The following is a 19,752-nucleotide window of genomic DNA, read 5'->3' as shown; positions in this document are numbered from 1 at the left end:
ATTAAATGAACAGAGTTATCTTTCTTTGTACTGATTATTAATATTGCAGGGTCAGATTTTTATTATACTACCAAAACTACTCAGTTTTGTACAAATATTCTAAAAATAATATGCCTATTTATTTATCCTAATTGACATGTTTTTATGTTTTGCAGGAAATTTCTATTAGTAAATTAATCAAATGAAGAATCTTCATGGTTAAATGCATAGAAGGGATATTTGAGGAGAGCCAATGATTGACATAATGAGAAGCAGTTATGAATTTTGAAATTGATATAAAGGAGAGGTCATTCATCACAGAAGATTTAATCAAAGTTTACAGGTAGGAGACTTGATCGGTTGATTTTTATCAATAGTCATAAATAAAAAAGATGTGGTACTATGATTGCCAATGAGACAACTATCCCTGAGAGTCCAAATATTGCAGATTTAAGCAATGGTATGTTACTATGGCTTTCAACAATGAGCAAAACCCATACCATATCTTCAGCTATGCATCTGCTTAGACATTGCTTGTTTACTGTAATGTGGCAAATGTTTAATGCATATTCAAGATGATATAAAATGTTAATAGATGTAAATAACTTAAGTAGCTTCTAAAAATTTTGTAAAAATTGTTGGAGAGGGGAGGAACTAGCTATGGACGAAAGATAGGTGGTGGTGGCAATAAAATTTGCTTTGCAACAAACCATCTGCAGATTCTTCATATAAAAAGTTGTTACACAGGAGACGACCAGTTATTGAATAGAAATAGAAACATTTGCATTCTTGTATTATCACTCAAATTTCCAGATCAGATCGAAATTTTTCTGTTAAATATATTGGTATGCAATCCTATACATGCTATAAGCATTTGCTCATCTCATTTCTATGGAAATTACATTGTACTGTTCCCTCATCATAGTTCATAATCTATGAAAAGTTAGTATCAGAAAAATGTAATTAATATAGGTTCAAGTTTGTGCTTTATCCAGTTTAGAGGGAACCGCTTATAAATTTTAGTCAATGAATGGTAGTTTTGGTATAAAATTGTATAAGAATGATTAGCATTGGCATTTCTTGTCTTCGTGGAAATTATTTAACCCTACATCTCAGTCTTAATTCATTGACATTGGCTACAGAATGTTTGCATTGTCACAAACAAAAAGAAGACATAGGTCTTATACTTCTTTGGCATTATGGTTTACATGTTTTATGAACAATTGCCATTTGAAATTCAGGAGTAACTTCAAGATATAATTTTTTTTATTCATTTTCCATATTCTACATGGACTATTGGACTAATATTCATAAATTCCATACTTTACCTGGTACTATTATACTCATCAGTTTCTAGGGTCAATATTTTGACCCTACTGTATAGATTTGTTTTTTACTGAAAAAACATATTGGCATAAAGGGACATAACTGATCATGAAGAATGGTAAAAGTGATGCTACCCAAATTTGTACTTGAACTGAGTTTTGTGGTAATAAGTATTGTGTATTATAACTTTCATACCATTTAGTTAAGGCAATCTAAAGTAAGAGAACTATATGACCTCAAATGCATTGATCGTTAAAAAAAGGGGGGTTCCAACCCCAGCAACCCTCCCCTGGATCTGCCATAATGGGGCCTCGGTGGCTGAATGGTCTAAGTAGTGAAACTACTGTATCACTAGCCTGTAAATAGATATAACAGTGATATCATACTTTAACTTTGTATAAACCTGTTTATTTACTTTTGACTTTAATTATTTGTCCCTTGTAATTTTTTATTAACTGTGTATTTGCATTCAGGTGTCACAGGTCAAATTTATTTGTTCATTATGTGTTAATTTATGTTTTTTGATTGAGTTAAGCCTTCCAATTGATATTTTATAGTGTGTTTTTCTATGTTGTGATGTTATACTATTGTTTCAGAAAAGGGAGAAGGTTTGGTACCATTAAAACGTTTAATCCCGTTGCAAATGTTTGCACCTGTCCTAAGTCAGGAATCTGATTACAGTAGTTGTCGTCTGTTTATGTAGTTCATACGTGTTTCTCGTTTCTCGTTTTAATATAGATTAGACCGTTGGTTTTTCCGTTTGAATGGTTTTACACTAGTAATTTTTTGGGGCCCTTTATAGCTTGCTGTTCGGTGTGAGCCAATGCTCCGTGTTGAAGGCCGTACCTTGTCCTATAATGGTTTACTTTTATAAATTTTAACTTGGATGGAGAGTTGTCTCATTGGCACTCATACCACATCTTCCTATATCTATATAAGAAGTTATCCCTGGCTCAGTATACTTCTAGGATATTGATTGTTTAACACACGTGGTTACAAAACCCATAGCCGCTGGGTGTTGCTAAACCATATACCGAGCACTTCAGTGGCGTAGCCAGGTTCTGTGTGCAAAGCTCTGGTAGGGGGCAAAGCCTGCCTGAAGCTCAGAGAATTAAGTAAACACAAAGAAGAATTTTGTTGTTGGAAATTTATCTGTTCTGTCTAATTTTCTTTAGAATTATATGTAATGACAGGGTCCAGTTATACCTCGATAAACGGACATGAGTGTTGGACTGATTCAGTGACGACAATTTGTTTATAAACCAGTATAATGCTGCTCTACTAATTTGCCTATTGAATATGCTAGAGAACTCGACGGAGACAATCGACCTTCAAAGAGTGATGCAAACAATTTTGTAATATATGTAGGCTGTAAAATAATATTATGAAATAGATAATACATTGGCTTAGTCATAGGCCTGACGTTGCTGGTTTTTGGCCGCTATGACAACACCAAAGCAGTCAGCTGATTACGAACAAGTCAATACAGAAAAGGTGCACAAATAAAACCTATAGTTATGCATTTTTAAGATTGATTAGTACGAGGAAAAGGAGTCTGAAGAACAAATCATGCGGACTCAAAACAATCCAATTATTCAAGTTTGCTTGACATACCGATAAATGGGAATAAAAGGAAATGGTTACACGCAAGCGAGACAGCATTTTATCGACATAGATAAAAAAAAAAACGTCAAACGATATTAACAAACGTCCTCCAACAATGGACAAGTGTCTAAATAATATATATCAAGCTCTAAACCGGCCAGAGCAACACAGTTGTGAATACAATTTGCAGAGACTATAAAAGATCTGTCATTGACACCAAATTTCGAAAATGACAAAATTATAAAGATAGAGTGACTTCCTGACTTCATCTTGGGTAAAGCACATAATCATGAAGCGATGTGAAACGAATTTTTGAAATCGGTATCCTCCAATTTTTTATACGACCGCAAAAATTTTGCGGTCGTATATTGGTATGACGTTGGCGTCGTCGTTGTCGTCGTCGTCGTCGTCTGGTGTCGTCCGGCGTCATCCGAAGACACATTGGTTTTCGCACTCTAACTTTAGTTTAAGTGAATGAATCTCTATGAAATTTTACCATAAGGTTCAATACCACAAAAGGAAGGTTGGGATTGATTTTGGGCGTTATGGTACCAACAGTTAAGGAATTAGGGGCCAAAAAGGGGCCAAAAATAAGCATTTTTGTAACTTCCAGACATAACTTGTGTGTTAGTGTTTGAATCTCTCTGACATTGTACCACAAGGTTCCATATCACACAGGGAATGCTGGGATTGATTTTGGGGGTAATTGCCTAAAAATATTAGGAATTAGGGGCCAAAAAAGGGGCAAAAAACAAGCATTTTTCCAGTTTCATGACAATAACTTGTGTGTAAGTGTATGGATCTTTCTGAAATTGTACTACAAGGTTCCATATCACAAAGGGAAAGCTGGAATTGAGTTTGGGGGTAATTGCCCAAAACGTTTAGGAATAAGGGGCCAAAAATAAGCATTTTTCTAGTTTCCAGACAATAACTTGTGTTCAAGTGTATGGATCTCTCTGAAATTGTACCACAAGGTTCCATATCACACAGGGAATGCTGGGATTGATTTTGGGGGTAATTGCTTCAAAATATTAGGAATTAGGGGCCAAAAAAGGGGCAAAAAACAAGCATTTTTCTAGTTTCATGATAATAACTTGTGTGTAAGTGTATGGATCTTTCTGAAATTGTACTACAAGGTTCCATATCACAAAGGGAAAGCTGGAATTGAGTTTGGGGGTAATTGCCCAAAACGTTTAGGAATAAGGGGCCAAAAATAAGCATTTTTCTAGTTTCCAGACAATAACTTGTGTTCAAGTGTATGGATCTCTCTGAAATTGTACTGCAAAGTACCATACCACAAAGGGAAGGCTGGGATTGAGTTTGGGAGTGATGAATCATAAGGGGGTTCAAAACATTTTGGGGGGGATTTTTTTTTTTTCCTTTTTTTTTTCTTTTAAAATTTTCCATTTTAAGTTGGTTATTTCTGTTTTATATTTTAAAGCAAATAATAATGATATGGTAGGAGATACACACCAAACATGGATGTGTAAATTATTATATGATAAGTATTGTGCAATAGCAAGAAATTTTCAATTGCACAGTATTGCACAATAGCAAGAAATCTTCAATTGCACAGTATTGCGCAATAGCAAGAATTCGTCAATTGCACAGTTTTGTGCAATAGCAAGAAATATCCAATAGCACAATATTGCGCAATAGCAAGAAATTGTCAATTGTACAGTATTGCGCAATAGCAAGAAATATTCAATTGCACAGTATTGTGCAATAGAAGATACTTCGTATAAATTGCTTATTTCTTGACCAATTTCAATGGGGTTTTATTCTTGAATTATTGGGGTTCTTTAATATGCTGATTCTAACCGTGTATTAAGTTTTTGGATTTTGGGCCCCGTTTTTAAATTGGTCCACATTGAGGTCCAAAGGGTCCAAAATTAAACTTTGTTTGATTTCATCAAAAATTGAATTATTGGGGTTCTTTGATATGCCGAATCTAACCGTGTGTTTAGATTCTTAATTTTTGGTTCCATTTTCAAATTGGTCTACATTAAGGTCCAAATGGTCCAAAATTAAACTTAGTTTGATTTTAACAAAAATTGAATTCTTAAGTTTCTTTGATATGCTGATTCTAAACATGTATTTAGATTTTTGATTATGGGCCCAGTTTTCAAGTTGGTCCAAATCGGGGTCCAAAATTAAACTTTGTTTGATTTCAACCAAAATTGAATATATGGGGTTCTTTGATATGCTGAATCTAACCATGTATTTAGATTATTGATTTTTTGGCCCCGTTATCAACTTTGTCCACATTTAGGTCAAAAGGGTCCAAAATTAAACTTTGTTTGATTTCATCAAAAATTGATTTCTTGGGGTTCTTTGATATGCTGAATATAACCATGTATTTAGATTTTGGATATTGGACCATAATAGGTAAATGTCCAATTTAAAATTTTTAAGTTCTTAGACCACATTCATTCTGTGTCAGAAACCTATACTGTGTCAAATATTTAATCACAATCCAAATTCAGAGCTGTATCAAGCTTGAATGTTGTGTCCATACTTGCCCCAAATGTTCAGGGTTCGACCTCTGCGGTCATATCAAGCTGCGCCCTGCGGAGCATTTTATTAGTAAATACATGGCTTGGCAGCCACATTCAGTGGCGTAGCTACCTAAGGCTCGACTAGGCACGTGCCTTTACATAAATTTGCCAATTATATACCCCTTTGGAATAAAAAAAAAATACACATTGTAATTCTAATGCATATTATTATTTATACGTTGCCCGTCCGTATTCAAACACCGATCTGTACCCTTCGGTGCATAGGATTATTTTGATTTTATTGACAATGCCCGTTTCATCGGCAACTAGTGAAAGATCCTTCAGTGCGATGCGACGCATCAAGTCCTACCTGAGATCGGAGATGAGCGATTTTCTAATCTATCCCTTCTTCATACCCACCAACACCTCAATGTTGAAGTTGATGAGAGTATAACTGATTTTATTGGCAGAAAAAAAACGTTGACTTGACTTTGAATAAGTGTATCATTGACTTTGTGTATGAAACTGGATCTGAAAGTTATTCATAAAAGTTCAGAAATTTTAGATTTGTTTAACCAATTTTTCCCCAATGTGTTAAAAGATTCGTTAGAAAAAGTTGAAAATCGTTTCCCTTGACCCTCTGTGGGCCTTAAGCTTAAAATAGTCCGAACAAATTTTCGCCTCTCTCTCTCTGCAAGCTAATAACACTTGCAACAACTCTTTGAGGGGTCTGCTGAAAGGCAAAATATCTGTCCCTATCCAATAAAGATCAATAAACCCTAATTTTCCAATGGCATTTTCAAAAGTTCAGACCTTCATCCTGGACGACCCCTATTACAAGACCTAGTGGCTAACTGTTGTATTTACTAGTATCGTAAATTTGTTTTTGTCCTGATCATGCAAAACTATTTGCCACTGGATGTTTAGCAATAAATCAATCAACTATCTTCCAGTAATCTCAGATCTGTGTGTAATGACCACATTAGTTCAAATTCCTAAGCAGGTAGGGAGTTTACAGTAGAGGATATAAGAAAATATGAATTTCTTGAATATTGTTACGATAGTATGAACAGAACAGAACTTCTGCATTAGGCACCGACTGTGTGTGTGTTTGTGTGGCTGGGGTGAAGGTTAAAGAATCAAAAGATCAATGGTTCAGGTTGATGTCTACCCCAAAGCATAGTATTATTATATAGTAATCTCAGTGTTTACTTGCCTATTTTTAGCTCACCTGGGCCAAGTGAGCTTTTCTCATCACTTGGCGTCCGTCGTCTGTCGTCCGTCGTCCGTAAACCTTTACAAAAATCTTCTCTTCTAAAACTACTAGGCCAAATTTAACCAAACTTGGCCACAATCATCATTGGGGTATCTAGTTTAAAAAATGTGTGTAATGACCCAGCCAACTAGCCAAGATGGCCGCCATGGCTAAAAATAGAACATAGGGGTAAAATGTAGATTTTGGCTTATATCTCTGAAACCAAAGCATTTAGAGCAAATCTGACAGGAGTAAAATTGATTATCAGGTCAAGATCTATCTGCCCGGAAATTTATTGACAAATCGGACACCCCGTTGTTGGGTTGCTGCCCCCGATTTAGTAATTTTAAGGAAATTCTGCAGTTTTTGGTTATAATCTTGAATATTATTATAGATAGAGATAAACTGAAAACAGCAATAATGTTCAGCAAAGTAAGATCTACAAATAAGTCAAAATGACCTAAATTGTCAGTTGACCCCTTAAGGAGTTATTGCCCTTTATAGTCAATTTTTAACCATTTTTCAAAAATTTTAGTAATCTTTTAAAAAAATCTTCTCCTCTGAAACTACTTTGACAAATTTCACCAAACTTGGCAATCATCATCTTTAGGGTATGTAGTTTTAAAAATGTGTCCAATGACCCTGTCCACAAACCAAGATGGCCGACATGGCTAAAAATAGTATATAGGGGTAAAATGCAATTTTTGGCTAATATCTCTGAATTCAAAGCATTTAGAGCAAATCTCATTCATCAAAATATGTTTATTAAGTCAAGATCTAACTGCCCTGAAATTTTCAGACAAATCAGGCAACCTGTTGTTGGGTTCCTGCCCCTGAATTGGTAATTTTAAAAAATTTTGCAGTTTTTGGTTATTATCTTCAATATTATCTTAGATAAAGATAAACTGTAAACAGCAATTATGTATAGCAAAGTAAGATCTACAAATAAGTCAACTTGACTAAAACGGTCAATAAGGAGTTATTGCTTTTTATAGTAAATTTTAAACAATTTTCGTAAATTATGTGAATTTTTGTAATTTTGATACGACCGCAAAAAATTTTTGTGGTCATATATTGGTATGACATTGGCGTCGTCATTGTCGTCGTAGTCCGGCGTCAGCGTCGTTGTCCAAAGACACATCAGTTTTCGCACTCTAACTTTTATTATAAGTGAATGGGTCTCTATGAAATTTTACCATAAGGTTCAATACCACAAAAGGAAGGTTGGGATTGATTTTGGGGGTTATGGTACCAACAGTTAAGGAATTAGGGGCCAAAAATAAGCATTTTTGTAACTTCCAGACATAACTTGTGTGTTAGTGTATGGATCTCTCTGACATTGTACCACAAGATTCCATATCACAAAGGGAATGCTGGGATTGATTTTGGGGTAATTGCCTCAAAATTTTAGGAATTAGGGGCCAAAAAAGGGGCAAAAAACAAGCAAATTTATATGGTCAAAAACATAATTTAAAGCAGTGTAAGGGAGATAAATCAAATACATCATTTGAATTATCTCCCTTACACTGCTTTTAAATTATGTATAAAGTAATGGTTAATGAACAATTTAGACAATTTAAAACAGTGTAAGGGAGGTAATCCACATACAACGTTTTGATTACTTCCCTTGCACTGCTTTTAAATTATGTTTAAAGAAATGCATATTTATAAAGGAAGACCAGTAAAAATATCTGCAAATGTTGCATCTTTTTTTTTTACAGTTATTTAATTATTTTATTGTAGTAGAAATACCTCTGTAAATTTTTACAAAAAAAAACATATGAAAGATTTGACACCATATTTTAAATTCTATTATAAAATAGATTAAGTTAGCACTATGGTAAATTTAAATGGGTAATTATGGTTGCAAATTCCATTGGAAATTTGAATTGAGATTATGACCATATCTTGAGGGAAAGAATTTTTTGGGGGAAAAAGGGGGGGGGGGGGGTAAAAAGAAATTGTGGTGGTCAATTTTTTCTCATTTCAGATTTCAGAAATTAAAAAGAATTATTCTTCAAATATTATTCTTTTTTCAAATTTCAAATATTGAAAAATTTCAAGAAGTTATCTTTAATTGCACAGTATGGCGCATTAGATTTGTAAAATCTTTGACCACATTTATTTATTTGTTATGCCAAATCTGACCATGTATTTAGATTTTTTATTTTGCGTCCAGTTTTCAAATTGCTCTACATTAAGGTCCAAAGGGTCCAAAATTAAACTTAGTTTGATTTTAACCAAAATTAAATATATGGGGTTCTTTGATATGCTGAATCTAAACATGTATGTAGATTTTTGATTTTGGGCCCAGTTTTCAAGTTGGTCCAAATTGGGGTCCAAAATTAAACTTTGTTTGATTTCAACAAAAATTGAATATATGGGGTTCTTTGCTTTGCTGAATCTAACCATGCATTTAGATTTTTTATTTGTGGGCCCCACTATCAAATTGGTTCATATATTGAGGTCAAAAGGGTCCAAAATTAAACTTTGTTTGATTTCATCAAAAATTGAATTCTTTGGATTCTTTGATATGCTGAATCTAACCATGTATTTAGATTTTGGATATTGGACCATACTAGGTAAATTAAAAAAAATTAAGTTCTTAGACCACATTCATTCTGTGTCAGAAACCTATGCTGTGTCAAATATTGAATCACAATCCAAATTCAGAGCTGTATCAATTTTGAATGTTGTGTCCATACTTGCCCCAACTGTTCAGGGTTCGACCTCTGCGGTCATATCAAGCTGCGCCCAGCAGAGCATTTTATTTACAAAATATTTTCCTTTGAAACTACTGAGCCAAGTTCATTATAGATAGAGAAAATCGAAACAGCAAGAATGTTCAGTAAAGTAAGATTGACAAACACATCATCATCACCAAAACATAATTTTGTCATGAATTCTATTCTAATCTATTATGTATGTCCTTTGTTTAGTATGAACATAGACCAAGGTGAGCGACACAGGCTCTTTAGAGCCTCTAGTTTTGTACTTATATCAGGCCATTAGTTTTCTTGTTTGAATTATTTTACTATGGTAATTTTGGAGCCTTTTATCTATGACCATGTTCTGTGACTTAAAGTAGTTAATTTCTGTGCCATTTGGTCTCTTGTTGAGATTTGTCTCATTGGCAATCATTCCACATCTTTTTTATTATCATTTACCAATTATTCAAAATTGATTAAACTAAACTTTACATATGAATGGCTGATTGAACTTAAACATGCATTCTTTAGGGATAATAAATCTTATTTTTACTTTTCAGTATGTTGAGAGAAGTTCAGAACAAGCAATTTGGTTGAAGAGGAGTTGTCAACACGTCATCTTTGAACAAGGTCAATTGTATAAGAAGTGAATCCTTAAAAGAAATGAGACAATAATCAAATAATTCAAAGACTACATGGATGTTATCTGGACTAGCATTTGTATGACCTAAATGTGGTATTTTTCATATGAACACTTACAAGGCAGATAATAGTCTGTGACAAACATTTGTATGCTATTAAAGACTTGAAGAACTTGTACGGTATTCTTTAAAACGGTACATTCTTGGTATGAATTGAAGAATTTTTGCTCATTTAAATGAATTATGAAAATGTTTTATATGTTTAGAATAAACAAAAACAACATAAAAGACAAATTTTTATTTTCTTTCTTGAAACTTATAACAGAATAAATTGTCATATGCTAATTCTTGATAGATGTGCTGCCAGAAATTTATCAAGTCTATTTTTAGCCTGAAAGTGCAACTCAATGCACGGGTTATACACACAGGAAACTACATTTATCTCTCAACTATATAAAAAATAAGGATATATGGAAGGGTTGCCAATGAGAATAACTATCCTTGAATGCCAATGATATCTTATAAACTATATAAGATATCTCATTAACTATATAAGATATCTAATAAACTATATAAGATATCTTATAAACTATATAAGATATCTTTAATATAAACTATATAAGATATCTCATTAACTATATAAGATATCTCATATAATTTTATAAGATATCTCACATATTATATAAGATATCTTATATAGTTTATAAGATATCTCATAAAATTTATAAAATATCTTTTAAACTATATGAGATATCTTATAAATTTCAGAAGATATCTTATAAAGTATATAATATATCTTATATACTTTATGAGATATCTTATATAATATATAAGATATCTCATTTGATATATAAGATATTGTATACAAATACAATTATAAGCTATCTTATATATTAAATAAGATATCATATATTAGATATCTTATATATTATATAACATATCTTATGTATTATATGAGATATCTTGAAATTCGAATAAATAGTAAAATGACTTTCCACCTAAGAACAAGTCATTGTTAAATAGATATAAGAATATGTGGTATGAGTGCCAATGAGGCAACTCTCAATCCAAGTCATAATTTCAAAAAGTAATGATTAAAGACTAAAATTGAGAATGGAAATGGGGAATGTGTCAAAGAGACAACAACTCAACCATAGAGCAGACAACAGCTGAAGGCCCCTTATGGGTCTTGAATGCAGCTAGAAACTCCCGCACCCTAATGCGTCCTTCAGCTGGCCCCTAAACATATATACTAGTTCAGTGATAATGAACATCATACTAAACTAATTATACACAAGAAACTACAATTGAAAATCATACAAGAGTAACAAAGGCCAGATGCTCCTGACTTGGGACAGGCACAAAATTGTGGCGGGGTTAAACATGTTTTTTTGAGATCTCAACTCTCCCCTTATACCTCTAGCCAATGTAGAAAAAAAAATCGCACAAAAATACGCACAGTGAATTTCAGTTTAAGAGTTGTCTGAGTTCGATGTCAGAATATGAAACAAAAGAAATTAAACAAAATGACAATAATACATAAATAACAACAGACTACTAGCAGTTACTGACATGCCAGCTCCAGACCTCAACTTTTTACATTTTCATATCTTTCTGGTTTTACTTTATAGTTGAGTTGCTGTCACACTGTGTTTACCGGAATGCCACATGTTCTTCAATCCTTAAGAAAACCATCAAGAATTTCAAAACTAGATATATTTTACAGAGAAGTTATTTCACTTCTTAACACAGGCAACTTGGAATCAAGGTTTTTTGATATTATTTCACTTCTTACCACAGGCAACTTGGAATCAAGGTTTTTGTTATTATTTAAAAATTATTTTCAGTGACTGACATGAAAAACATGACAACGTTATGTATCAGTTAGCATTGGATACTTGTGTATACGTATGACGAAGTTAAGCCGCGCTCTGTGTTTGGGGTTCACAGATACTATACCTCCCTTTTAGGTATAGGAACGTCCCCTATCATACGTATCAAGTATCCATTCTTACTGGTACGTTAAACTGAGAGTGAGGTGGTTTAGTTTGACTGATGTGCGATGGCTCAGTCAAAATATTTTTTGCTATTCCTGGCACAAACTGAGAGAGAGGTGGCTCAGTCTGCATGTGAAGCTCTGTAACATGCTTTTAAGGGGAAAACTGAGAGCGAGGTGGCTCAGTCTGCATGTGAAGCTCTGTAAAATGCTTTTAATTGTAAAAAGTATTTTATTTGTTTTTATCCAAATTTTAATTGGGGATATTTTATTGTTTTTACTGGAACAAACTGAGAGTGAGGTGACTCAGCCTGCATGTGAAGCTCTGTAACATGCTTTTAAGGGGACAAAAGTATTTTATTTGTTTTTATCCAAATTTTAATTGGGGATATTTTACTGTTTTTTATCCAAATTTTAATTGGGGATATTTTATTGTTTTTACTGGAACAAATTGAGAGTGAGGTGGCTCAATCTGCATGTGAAGCTCTGTAACATGCTTTTAATTGTAAAAAGTTTTTTATTTGTTTTTATCCAAATTTTAATTGGGGATATTTTATTGTTTTTACTGGAACAAACTGAGAGTGAGGTGACTCAGCCTGCATGTGAAGCTCTGTAACATGTTTTTAAGGGGAAAAAAGTATTTTATTTGTTTTTATCCAAATTTTAATTGGGGATATTTTACTGTTTTTTATCCAAATTTTAATTGGGGATATTTTATTGTTTTTACTGGAACAAACTGAGAGTGAGGTGGCTCAGTCTGCATGTGAAGCTCTGTAACATGCTTTTAAGGGGAAAAAGTATTTTATTTGTTTTTATCCAAATTTAATTGGGGATATTTTACTGTTTTTATCCAAATTTTAATTGGGGATATTTTATTATTTTTACTGGAACAAACTGAGAGTGAGGTGGCACAGTCTGCATGTGAAGCTCTGTAACATGCTTTTAAGGGGAAAACGTATTTTATTTGTTTTTATCCAAATTTTAATTGGGGATATTTTACTGTTTTTATCCAAATTTTAATTGGGGATATTTTACTGTTTTTATCCAAATTTTAATTGGGGATGTTTTACTGTTTTTATCCAAATTTTAATTGGGAATATTTTATTGTTTTTACTGGAACAAACTGAGAGTGAGATGGCTCAGTCTGCATGTGAAGCTCTGTAACATGCTTTTAAGGGGAAAAAAGTATTTTATTTGTTTTTATCCAAATTTTAATTGGGGATATTTTACTGTTTTTTATCCAAATTTTATTTGGGGATATTTTACTTTTTTTATCCAAATTTTAATTGGGGATATTTTATTGTTTTTACTGGAACAAACTGAGAGTGATGTGGCTCAGTCTACATGTGAAGCTCTGTAACATGCTTTTAAGGGGAAAAAAGTATTTTATTTGTTTTTATCCAAATTTTAATTGGGGATATTTTATTGTTTTTACTGGAACAAACTGAGAGTGATGTGGCTCAGTCTGCATGTGAAGCTCTGTAACATGCTTTTAAGGGGAAAAAAGTATTTTATTTGTTTTTTATCCAAATTTAATTGGGGATATTTTACTGTTTTTATCCAAATTTTAATTGCTGATATTTTATTATTTTTACTGGAACAAACTGAGAGTGAGGTGGCTCAGTCTGCATGTGAAGCTCTGTAACATGCTTTTAAGGGGAAAACGGATTTTATTTGTTTTTATCCAAATTTCAATTGGGGATATTTTACTGTTTTTATCCAAATTTTAATTGGGGATATTTTACTGTTTTTATCCAAATTTTAATTGGGAATATTTTATTGTTTTTACTGGAACAAACTGAGAGTGAGGTGGCTCAGTCTGCATGTGAAGCTCTGTAACATGCTTTTAAGGGGAAAAAAGTATTTTATTTGTTTTTATCCAAATTTTAATTGGAGATATTTTACTGTTTTTTATCCAAATTTTAATTGGGGATATTTTATTGTTTTTACTGGAACAAACTGAGAGTGAGGTGGCTCAGTCTGCATGTGAAGCTCTGTAACATGCTTTTAATTGTTAAAAGTATTTTATTTGTTTTTATCCAAATTTTAATTGGGGATATTTTACTGTTTTTATCCAAATTTTAATTTGGGGATATTTTATTGTTTTTACTGGAAAAAACTGAGAGTGATGTGGCTCAGTCTGCATGTGAAGCTCTGTAACATGCTTTTAAGGGGAAAAAGGTATTTTATTTGTTTTTATCCAAATTTAATTGGGGATATTTTACTGTTTTTTATCCAAATTTTAATTGGGGATATTTTACTTTTTTTATCCAAATTTTAATTGGGGATATTTTATTGTTTTTACTGGAACAAACTGAGAGTGATGTGGCTCAGTCTGCATGTGAAGCTCTGTAACATGCTTTTAATTGTAAAAAGTATTTTATTTGTTTTTATCCAAATTTTAATTGGGGATATTTTATTGTTTTTACTGGAACAAACTGAGAGTGATGTGGCTCATTCTGCATGTGAAGCTCTGTAACATGCTTTTAAGGGGAAAAAAGTATTTTATTTGTTTTTTATCCAAATTTAATTGGGGATATTTTACTGTTTTTATCCAAATTTTAATTGCTGATATTTTATTATTTTTACTGGAACAAACTGAGAGTGAGGTGGCTCAGTCTGCATGTGAAGCTCTGTAACATGCTTTTAATTGTAAAAAGTATTTTATTTGTTTTTATCCAAATTTTAATTGGGGATATTTTACTGTTTTTATCCAAATTTTAATTGGGGATATTTTATTGTTTTTACTGGAACAAACTGAGAGTGAGGTGGCTCAGTCTGCATGTGAAGCTCTGTAACATGCTTTTAAGGGGAAAACGTATTTTATTTGTTTTTATCCAAATTTTAATTGGGGATATTTTACTGTTTTTATCCAAATTTTAATTGGGGATATTTTATTGTTTTGACTGGAACAAACTGAGAGTGAGGTGGCTCAGTCTGCATGTGAAGCCCTGTAACATGCTTTTAAGGGGGAAAAAGTATTTTATTTGTTTTTATCCAAAGTTTAATTGGGGATATTTTACTGTTTTTATCCAAATTTTAATTGGGAATATTTTACTGTTTTTACTGGAACAAACTGAGAGTGAGGTGGCTCAGTCTGCATGTGAAGCTCTGTTACATGCTTTTAAGGGGAACAAAGTATTTTATTTGTTTTTATCCAAATTTCAATTGGGGATATTTTACTGTTTTTATCAAAATTTTAATTGGGGATATTTTACTGTTTTTATCCAAATTTTAATTGGGAATATTTTATTGTTTTTACTGGAACAAACTGAGAGTGAGGTGGCTCAGTCTGCATGTGAAGCTCTGTAACATGCTTTTAAGGGGAAAAAAGTATTTTATTTGTTTTTATCCAAATTTTAATTGGAGATATTTTACTGTTTTTTATCCAAATTTTAATTGGGGATATTTTATTGTTTTTACTGGAACAAACTGAGAGTGAGGTGGCTCAGTCTGCATGTGAAGCTCTGTAACATGCTTTTAAGGGGAAAAAGTATTTTATTTGTTTTTATCCAAATTTTAATTGGGGATATTTTACTGTTTTTATCCAAATTTTAATTGGGGATATTTTATTGTTTTTACTGGAACAAACTGAGAGTGAGGTGGCTCAGTCTGCATGTGAAGCTCTGTAACATGCTTTTAATTGTAAAAAGTATTTTATTTGTTTTTATCCAAATTTTAATTGGGGATATTTTACTCTTTTTATCCAAATTTTAATTGGGGATATTTTATTGTATTTACTGGAACAAATTGAGAGTGAGGTGGCTCAGTCTGCATGTGAAGCTCTGTAACATGCTTTTAAGGGGAAAAAAGTATTTTATTTGTTTTTATCCAAATTTAATTGGGGATATTTTACTGTTTTAACCAAATTTTAATTGGGGATATTTTATTATTTTTACTGGAACAAACTGAGAGTGAGGTGGCTCAGTCTGCATGTGAAGCTCTGCAATATGCTTTTAAGGGGAAAACGTATTTTATTTGTTTTTATCCAAATTTTAATTGGGGATATTTTACTGTTTTTATCCAAATTTTAATTGGGGATATTTTACTGTTTTTATCCAAATTTTAATTGGGGATATTTTATTGTTTTTACTGGAACAAACTGAGAGTGAGGTGGCTCAGTCTGCATGTGAAGCCCTGTAACATGCTTTTAAGGGGGAAAAAGTATTTTATTTGTTTTTATCCAAAGTTTAATTGGGGATATTTTACTGTTTTTATCCAAATTTTAATTGGGGATATTTTACTGTTTTTACTGGAACAAACTGAGAGTGAGGTGGCTCAGTCTGCATGTGAAGCTCTGTTACATGCTTTTAAGGGGGAAAAAGTATTTTATTTGTTTTATCCAAATTTTAATTGGGGATATTTTACTGTTTTTATCCAAATTTTAATTGGGGATATTTTACTGTTTTTTATCCAAATTTTAATTGGGGATATTTTATTATTTTTACTGGAACAAACTGAGAGTGAGGTGGCTCAGTCTGCATGTGAAGCTCTGTAACATGCTTTTAAGGGGAAAAAAGTATTTTATTTGTTTTTATCCAAATTTTAATTGGGAATATTTTACTGTTTTTTATCCAAATTTTAATATGGGATATTTTATTGTTTTTACTGGAACAAACTGAGAGTTAGGTGGCTCAAGTCTACATGTGAAGCTCTGTAACATGCTGCTAAGGGGAAAAAAGTATTTTATTTGTTTTTATCCAAATTTCAATTGGGGGTATTTTACTGTTTTATCCAAATTTTAATTGGGGATTTTTTACTGGAACAAACTGAGAGTGAGGTGGCTCAGTCTGCATGTGAAGCTCTGTAACATGCTTTTAAGGGGAAAAAAGTATTTTATTTGTTTTTATCCAAACTTTTAATTGGGAATATTTTACTGTTTTTATCCAAATTTTAATTGGGGATATTTTTCTGCATTTATCCAAATTTTAATCGGATATTTTACTGTTTTTATCTTAATTTTAATAAGGAATATTTTTCTGTTTTTATCTAAATTTTAATTGGAGATATTATACTTTTTTTATCCAAATTTATAAGTTGAGGCAGGTCATTTTATGATTATTTGGGAAATGAGGGACTTTTTACATTATTTTATCCATTTGGGTGTGGGGGACAAAGGGAATATTTTACTTTTTAAGACCAAATTTTAATTTATACAGGAGACCTTTTTTTTTTTTTTTTTTATCTTTTTTTAGTTAAATGTTGAGCCCCCAAGTCAAATCAAAGACTTAAAAACTGGTACTCCAAAAGGAAAAGATAGGTGACCTACTGTGGGCATTTGTCTTGGTGAACTAGCACCTTAAAGTCCAGCTAACCCACAGGCCGACTGGCTAGTACAAGCAGACAGGAATTTTTATACCATTTGGCATTTTTAAACTTTGGCATTTTTCATTTGGCTTTTTGTTTTATGTGTTTTTGAACTATTTGGATTTATACCATTTGGCAATTTTCATTTTTTTTTTTTTTTTTTCAACATATTTTGTTATCAACACACCAAAAACACTTCAAAATTAAGAGTGGGATATATACTTTTTGGCCTCCATAATGTTTATCAATCAAAACAGCATTCTATTTTCAAATTTACATTACACAATTTGGCTTTCTGTAACGTTGGCTGTTAATCTTTTGTACGAATGCTATGATGACCATTATGTGTAGAAAATAAGACTACATTTCTAAAAGTGGCTCAGGTTCATATATTTATGTTTGATATCAATCAGTTCTAAATTTCCTTCACATTTCTAAAATTTTAAGATCTTCCATATCTGGTACATCTTATAATATCGTATTCATCTACTAACCCAATTTTCTCATAGGGACTTAACACGAAGCAGAAGGGGTATTAGGTGGTAGGTGGTTAAGGGTGTTATGATAGGGTGAAAGGGAGGGAGAAAAATAGAATGATGGAGAGGGTGAGGGTATATGATTGTGAGTGGAATATAGAGAGGGAGTTAATCTGTGAGAGAATGTGATTTCATAATAAGGGCAGGGTGTACTGGTCTGGAAGTATAGTTTCTGTTTTGTCTCATGTAGTTTCTGTTTTCTACATCAATCTGATATTAAAGTTTAAATATTGAGAAATTGCTGTCGTCTAAAAGTTCACAAGTTAACAGCCTTTCTTGTTACTGTTTATGTGCTGCTTATATATAAATATTGTAGCACTTCTCAGTAGCTAGATAGAGTTGTGGCTTTTCATCAAATTAAGCAGCAGCTTCTGTACAGTTCATGTTGGAATGATACCAAGTGCTGTGTTTTTCTTCCAAGTTGAGAACATTTTTGATCTTCATGAACTAGTAATTACACATGATGAAGCTTTTTATGGCCCCGCAACAAATATGGCCTCGCAACAAAGCTGTCGGGGCCATATAGTTTTAGCCTTGTCTGTCATTCCATCATTCCGTCAATCCATCTTTCCATCATTCTGTCATTCCGTCATTCCGCAACAAACCATTATACGGGCTTTTTTTTCTAAATGCCTTCAGATATTAGGCTGATTTTTGGTATGTGAGTTCACCATGATGAGTTTTAGATGAAGTTTTAGTTTCGTTCTGGTCCGCTAATTTTTGCCAAAATTACAGGCTTTGGACTTCGATAAATTGTTGAAAATCACAGTTATACAGACTTTTTTTTTCTAAAGGCCTTCAGATATTGGGCTGATTTTTGGTATGTGAGTTAACCATAATGAGTTACAGATCAAGTTTGAGTTTTGTCCTGCTCTACTATTTTTGCCGAAATTACGGGCTTTGGACTTTGATAAATTGTTGAAAATCACAGTTATACAGGTTTTTTTCTAAACGCCTTCAGATATTGGGCTGATTTCTGGTATGTGAGTTAACCATGATGAGTTACAGATCAAGTTTATGTTTAGTTCCGCTTTGCTAATTTTCCCCAAAATTACAGGCTTTGAACTTTGATAAATGGTCGAAAATCACAGTTAAATGGAGTTTTTTAAAGCCTGAAGATTTTGAGCAGAATTTTGATATGTGAGACTACCATCATGTTTGTGTTCACATGTGTTGTTGAAATTGCAGATTTTTCAACTTTTTGAGACAGGGCCATTCGTGTCGTTTCGACACATCTAGTCTTTTTTTGCAACATGTTTTTTAATCAAATCAACCAAAACACTTCAAAATTAAATATACACTTTTGACATTCATAATGATTATCAACTATTTTTAAATTTACATTAAATAATTAAATAACTTTAGTATAAGTAAATAGAAATGTATGAAATTTGAACACAAGGTTTATAACCACACAAGAAAGGTTGGGGTTGATTAAAGGGGTTGTGGTCCCAACAGTTTAGGGATTTAAGGAGGCAAAAAGGGGCCCAAAAAACATTTTTTCTAGTTTCCAGACAATAACTTGTGGAACATTGTATGGATATCTCTGAAATTATACCACGATTTTCCATTCCTCAAAAGGATGGTTAGGATTGGCTTTTGAGGGTTATAGCTTAAACCAATTAGGAATTAGGGGCAAAAAAGGGGGAAAACAATGATTTCCTGTTTGATGGACTATTACTTATTTAAGTACATGAATGTTACGTTTGAATTACATCCCTTACACTACTTTTAAATCATGTATAACGAAATGTATTGTCTTGAGGTGATTTGCTGCCAATTCGTTTTTAGAAAAAAGTAAAATCACAAAAATACTAAACTCTGAGAAAAATTCAAAACGGAAAGTCCCTAATCAAATGGCAAAATCAAAAGCTCAAACACATGAAATGAATAGATAACAA

At 32.4% G+C, this 19,752-nt stretch overlaps 1 long non-coding RNA gene across 1 annotated transcript; it reads left to right on the top strand.

Annotated features, from left to right (window-relative positions):
* Positions 1–251: 251 nt before the first annotated feature.
* On the top strand, positions 252–10,357 carry LOC127721412 (uncharacterized). The gene is made up of 2 exons (XR_007991244.1): positions 252–322; positions 9,932–10,357. It is a non-coding gene; the product is annotated as an uncharacterized LOC127721412 (long non-coding RNA).
* Positions 10,358–19,752: the final 9,395 nt, after the last annotated feature.

Source organism: Mytilus californianus, unplaced genomic scaffold (genome assembly GCF_021869535.1).
Source record: "Mytilus californianus isolate M0D057914Y unplaced genomic scaffold, xbMytCali1.0.p SCAF_12, whole genome shotgun sequence".
Taxonomy (NCBI): domain Eukaryota; kingdom Metazoa; phylum Mollusca; class Bivalvia; order Mytilida; family Mytilidae; genus Mytilus; species Mytilus californianus.
This window is presented reverse-complemented; position numbering and strand designations above follow the sequence as displayed.